Source organism: Mesoplodon mirus, assembly GCF_964341445.2.
Source record: "Mesoplodon mirus genome assembly, chromosome: 9".
Classification (NCBI taxonomy): Eukaryota; Metazoa; Chordata; class Mammalia; order Artiodactyla; family Ziphiidae; genus Mesoplodon; species Mesoplodon mirus.
Genome location: NC_138985.1, coordinates 93,913,307 through 93,920,346, shown reverse-complemented (window position 1 = coordinate 93,920,346; position 7,040 = coordinate 93,913,307).

Below are 7,040 nucleotides of genomic sequence, written 5' to 3'. Positions count from 1 at the left end.
GAAAAGGCGCGGGAGGGGGATTCCCTGGTGGCGCAGTGGTTGAGAGTCCGCCTGCCAATGCAGGGGACACGAGTTCGTTCCCCGGTCCGGGAAGATCCCACGTGCCGCAGAGCCGCTGGGCCCGTGAGCCACAACTACTGAGCCTGCGCGTCCGGAGCCTGTGCTCCGCAACGGGAGAGACCACGACAGTGAGAGGCCTGCGCACCGCAAAAAAAAAAAAAAAATGGCGCGGGAGGGAGCTGTCTCAGCCGCCCACCTCCCAGGGCTCCTCTGCCGCTTCTTTCTGCCCCAGGAATTGATTTAGCCGAAGGTCAGCCTGCCACGCCACCAGCTGTCTCCACGTGCCATCCTGCTGCATGGAAGGGGCACCTTGGGAAAGTCCAGGAGGCCTTGTCCTTCCGCTTTCCCTCCGGCCTGGAGCAGCTCCGCAGCCTGACGTCAGGTGACAGCTCGCCCTGCTTCCCAAAGCTCAGGCCTCCACCTTCCTACCCTTCCCACACCCGCCGTGCGTCTCCCCACTCCTGCTTATAATTTGTCCGGGAAAGGCCTTTCACCTCAGGGCTAGGGCTTGGAATTTCTGTCTGCCACGCAAATCAAGTGAGACCATTTCGCTTCCTTTTCCGTCCTGTGGTTATTATTTCCCCAGAACTCTGTCTTTTGCTTTCTTACTTGCTCTGTTTTCCCTGAGTAACCTTACTTACTCCCCTGTTTACAGATACACCTGCTACGTGATGACTTTCCCCACCTAGAGCTCCAGCCACAGATATTTTTCACAACTCCTTGTTTCCATATTTCTAGTTTTTTCATACAAAATCCTTAAGTTTTAAAAGAAAGGATCACTTGTTCATTCAGACAGCTTTACCAGACTTGGCCACCCAATAAGTCACACACTCACACGGGTATTTGGAAGATAATTTGCATGACTCTTCAACTGGTCAAGTCAGGACCAAGCAGCCACTTTCCCCGCAACCTTCTTCCACAAGGATGCCTTACTCAAAACAGGCTATGGGGCAGCGATACTTGAACCTTCCCTCCAGAGGGTACTAAATAGCTTAACCTGCTGTTCTAAACCTCTTTCAATTATAATGCCAAAGCTGTGCTCATTTTCATTGCCCAAAACCAGCTCTCGCCGTGGTTAAAGCTGACCGCCTCCACTGCCCCGGCCTCACTCACACTCTCCAAGCCTTGCCTCTCTTCTGTCTTAACTTCTTCAAAATTCACCCCTTTCTCTGAACCCTCAGTAGCCTCCTAGGTGGCTTTCTTGCCCCACCTCTTAACCTTTAGTCCAGCTTTTGTGTTTAGTCCAGTTCTTCTTCTACTGACACGTGACTTTGCTCCCTCTCCGTCTTTCGTGGGTCTCACCCCTGCCTAGGTGGCCACCCTCTTCTCCAGACACCCACCCCCCCACCCCCCCAATTAGGGCCTGGCTTCTGAGCTCACCCAGCTGCTTGCTGCTGCTGACCTGCAGGCACCTGCACATTTCCAAGCATGTGTGTAACATTCCCTCTGCCCACATCTTCCCTCTCTTCCTCCTCCTCCTCAGCCTGAAAACTCCAGCAATTCTTCAGCGTCAGGCTCAAGTGACTCTAAATCAGATACGAAACAACAATAATGATGACGGTAGTAACAGCTAACACTGAGCTCTTATTCTGTGCTATAGGCACTTGCTCAACAGTTTACATGAATTATCTCACTTAATCTAACTTTCCAAATAGTCCCATGAAGTAGGTATTCATTCAAATTTCTGCACGTGAGAGAACAAACAGAAGAATGAAATAATTTGTCCTAGATCATGTAACTGTAAGGTTTTTGCGTAAGAGTACAAACCCAGATCGCTCTGATTCCAGTGCCTCTCTCTTGATCAGTGCTGTTCTCTTCACTGTGGATGTAATCATGGGGCTGCTTGTTTGGTAGACGGCCTCTCAGATGGCCCCCACTGATCCCCACCTATGGGTATTCATGACCTGTGTAGTCCCCTCCCCTTGAGCGTGGGCTGGACCTAGTGACTTGCTTCTTCCAGATAAAATGCAGCAGAAGTGGATGTCTCTTTTGAGATTAGGTTACAAAGGGACTGTGATTCTTTGATGTTTTTGCATGTGCTGTCTGTCTCTCTCTCTCTCTAAGGAAAGACACCTGCCTCGTTGGGATCTGCCCAGTGGAGAGGCATATCTGGCAAGGAATTGATGTCTTCAGACAGTAGCTCATGAGGACCCGAGGCCTTCCAAGAGCCACGTGAGTGAACTTGAAAATGAATCCCCCTGCAACCAGCCTGGGGATGACTTCAGGTGCAGCCAAACCCTTGACTGTAGCCTATGAGAGACCCTGAGCCAGAGGACCCAGTTAAAATGTGCCCAGACTCCTTACCCACAGAAACTGTGACATAATACATGTTTGTTGTTTTAAGCCACTACGTTTTGGGGTTATTTGTTATGCAGCAGTAGATAACTATACAACTCATAGTACTCATGTCTAGACTCAAACTTTCTGCTTACAGTACCTAACTTTTTAGATAAACTTTTTGTTGGAATAACTTTAAAGAAAAGGTGTACAAAGAAGTTTTGTATCTCTCACCCTCTGTTATATTGTATGTAATCATGGTACATTGTCAATACTAACAAACCAACATTGGTACCTTGTTGTTAACTAAATTTCAGACTTGATTCACATCTCACTAGTTTTTCCACTAAGGTCCTTTTTCTATTCCAGGATTGGGGTCATATTTGTAATAGCCTAATAGATATCACACCCGATAACTCTTTGTGTAGAGAAAGAGAGATGAAATATATATGTGTTTGCTAAAATTTGGGAGACCTACCCATAGATAAGAAAGGAATATTACCAAAGTCTTTAATCAGGGATCTTCTTTATAATTAGTTGGAAAAATAACCATTACATTAACTTAACTGAAAACTATTATGTAAAGTTACTGAGGGGAGAGGTGGGAGTGGCTCCAAGTAATAAATGATAAGGCCCTAACAAGTCACAAATACTTTTAAAAAATAAAATACACCTTTCTAAAAAGCAATAATATTTTAATAAAGTAAAACTTTTAAAGTTTTCATTTATTAATAAGCATGTCAAATACTACAAGATTCACAAATAGTTCTTTTGCCTTATGATGTTGGTATAAATTAATTTTTATTTATATAATATGCAAATACCTAATTTGCTTGTAACTATTTAAATGGCAGCTATTTAACTAAAAGTACTAATCTGCATTTTTCTTCATTCCTGTGCAGTGTGATCCTGGCAAGTCACTTGGTCTTTCTGGGTTTTTCTTTGGAATGAATTTATATTACTAGAATTTTACCACAAATTAGTCATGCACTACAACCACTTAGTAGCTGTAAACATTTTGCAAACAAAACTCTGTGTGCAAAGTTTAATAAAACTAACCACTCTCTAATTGCTTAAACATTTAGCTGCATTATTTTGCAGCATTGTTCCAAGTGATTCTTAAAGAACAATCCACATAAAAGTAAAACTTATAGGAAAGAATGAGTGATGTTGCTTAAAGGAGAAAAGACATCCCATTTTTACATACACTCTCGTGGTTGAGTTTTTTTAAGTAGGGTATATAAATGAGGACATCAAGTGACTTAGGAGAAAGTAACAAGCACAGCGAAGCTTTGGATAGATCCTAAAAAGCTATTAAGTGAGATAGGATTTTTCAGATCTTCTTGGCGACCTACCAAAAACCCAAATAAACAAACCACTAAAAAATAATAACAGAAACAAATTTGAACTCTGAAAATAATGCACACATGAGACCCCAAGTCTAGTGGCCAAGGTTTGCTTCTTGGCTTGTCTCTTAAGGATCAAGCTCTTCTTTGTGGCAGAATGACTTATCTGATTTTCAGTAATTGACTATTGAATAAAACAGACAATAGAAGATGTTGCAGAAGGACGGGATGCCAAAGAATGAGAAATAAATATGATTGGGAAGAAAAGCAGCAGAATACGGTGTAACCTCATTCACAAGCCGTCACTTCCCAGATCTCTGAATTCATTAAGTTTTCCGCACTTCTCTACTCTGAAAGTGTCAGATGACAAGAAAGCAAGCTGTTAAGTTTACTGAAGAACTGCATGCATAAATATTTCTAATATTATATTTTGAGGTTAGTACATAATTCATTTCTGTCTAATGTGCCTAAAGTATAATCTTGGCTATGCAGGATGATGACTGATCCTCAGAAACCGTGGAAACAATAGATCATCGAAGGCTTCAATCATATTCATCATCCTATGCTTACTAAAGCCAGAAGAATGTAGAAATATGTTATAGAGACTTTGTAAACAACTCTCATTTAGCCAAAAATAAAATCTGTATACTCTATAGACAGAATCCAGTATTCTTTATATTTTATTACCGAGATACAAGTCACCTAACATAAAGTTCGCCATTTTAACCAATTAAAGTGTACAATTCAGTGGCTTTTTGTACATTCACGACGTTGTGCAACCTTCACCACTATGTAGTTCAAGAACATTTTCATCACCCCCAAAAGAAACTCTGTAGCCATTAAGTGGGCACGCCTCAGTGCCCCTCTGCCACCGGTCTGCTTTCTGTGGATTTGCCTATTCTGGGCATTGATCCAAATGAATTCACACAATATGTGCACCTGGCTCCACTCAATTGGCATAATGTTTTCAAGGCTCTTCCATGTTGTAGCAGTGTCTGTACTTCATTGCTTTGGTGGCTGAATCACATTCCACTGTATGGGTAGACCACATTTTGTTTATTTGCCATCATTTTGATGGGCATTTGGCTTGTTGTTCTTTACATTTACATTTTTATTTCTATCAATGGCATACATGTCCATAGACTATCAAGTCAGATGGTGCTGGTCCCACGATAACAATGAGCCATCCTCTGCCCTCCCACAAGCAACCACTTTCAGCCCATTTGTTTCTTTTTTTTTTTTTTAAAGAGTTACATTTTATTTTTTATCTTTGACTGCATTGGGTCTTCATTGCTGTGTGCAGGCTTTCTCTAGCTGTGGCGAGCTGGGGCTGCTCTTTGTTGCAGTGCGCCGGCTTCTCATTGCGGTGGCTTCTCTTGTTGCAGAGCACAGGCTCTAGGCGCACGGGCTTCAGCAGTTACAGCACACGGGCTCAGTAGTTGCGGCACATGGGCCTTAGAGCATGAGGGCTTCAGTAGTTGTGGCACGTGGGCTCAGTAGTTGTGGCTCCTGGGCTCTAGAGCGCAGGCTCAGTAGTTGTGGCTCACAGGCTTAGTTGCTCCACAGCATGTGGGGTCTTCCCGGACCAGGGCTCAAACCTGTGTCCCCTCCATTGGCAGGCAGGGAATTATGCCACCGGGGAAGTTCAGCCCATTTTGTTTCTTCTGATTATCTTCCTCCATTTAAATAGCCCAATCTGTTTCTTCTGATTTTTTTCCTCCATTTAAAATGCTCATATTGATACTTCTTCGTTTTGGCTTTTTTTTTTTTTTTTTTTTACTTTTTCTACTATGGGAAATGAGGATTTAGCTCTAACATCACCACTTGGGTATACTACTCCATTTACTGTCACAATTTAGTTATAGCACGATTTTTGGTTAAATCAAAAATTAGTGTTGATAATTAAATAAATACTGTTGACAGCATAGCCACATAGTTTTACATTTCCTTTTAAACTTTAATTCTGAAATTTCTGAAATAATAATTTCCTCATTTTAATTTGCTTAATTTTCTTTATCCTTAATTATTTCCCAGTCTTTACTATAGAACCATAAGACCGTTTCAGCATTGTTTTCTCGGAGCTGTGTATCCTCCTGCGGTGATCTGGACTGGCTGCTCTCTGGGCATGGTTCCCAGCCATCATCCCAGGACTTAATTCCATTACCATCCTAGAAATTCTCTATCTTTTCTCCTGGGTTGGATTCTCCACCCTGGGTCACAGGATGTTTCTTGCTTTACTTTTAACTCTCATCCTCTCCCCCTTTTTTTTTGTGCCCATCCTTCAGTAGTTTCCTAAGAAAGGATGACCAGGAGGTAATTTTTTGAGGCTTTTCATTTTACTCTTATATTTTATTGATAATTTGACTGGAATTCCTGATTGGAAAACAGACGTTTGTTTTCAAGCCCCCCGTGTTGCTGAGGAGCCTGATACAATGCTGATTTCTGGCTCCTTTTCTCTGGAAGTTGTCAGGAGATTCTGTTTCTCCCTTGTGTTGTTTAAATTTCATCATGTGTATGATAGAGGTTTTGTTCATTTATTTGACCAGGTATTTAATATCCCTTTCATTCTGGAGGTTTATTCTTTCAACTCTCAAAAATATTTCTGTTATTTCTTAGGTAATTTCCTTTATTCATTTTCACTATTCTTTCTAGAACTGTTATTTTTCCTATACTGGACCTCCTGGACTAACCCTGTGATTTTTCTTATTTTTTCCTTTCCAGTTTCCTACCTTTCTGATCTTGTTCTACTTTCTGGGAAAATTCCCACCTGTATTTTCAAAACTTAATACAGAACTCTTATTTCTGCTAACGTGTTTAATATCTGAGAGTTTTTGTCTGTATTTTTTTAGCCTTTTGTTCTTATTTTGAGGATTCACAAATGCCTCTGAAGATGTTAAATAGGTATTCCCCTTCCCCCTTTTTAAAGGTTTCTGCTCCCTGCATTGTTTCTGTTTATTCAGGTTCTTTGTGTTTTAATTTTTGGTTTTGTCTTTCATGTTAGAGGCTTGCTCAGATGTCTTGTGATCCTTGACTATCTGTTCATATTTAAGGATGGGGATCTTAAAACTGTTAGAAACTCTCTATACATTGGCAACTGGTGGGCTCATCTTAGGGTGGGTGATAGGCAGAATAATGACCTTCCAAAGATGTCCACATACTAAACCCCAGAACCTGTGGAAATGTTACCTCACGTGGCAAAAGGAACTTTGCAGATGAGATTCAGATTAAGGCCATTGAGATGGGGAGAGTAGCCTGCATTACCCAGGTGGGATCAATCTAATCACAGGAGTTCTTAAAAGCAGAGAACCTTTCTCAGCTGTGGTCAGAGGCAGCCGTGACAAGGGAAGAAAGGTCAGA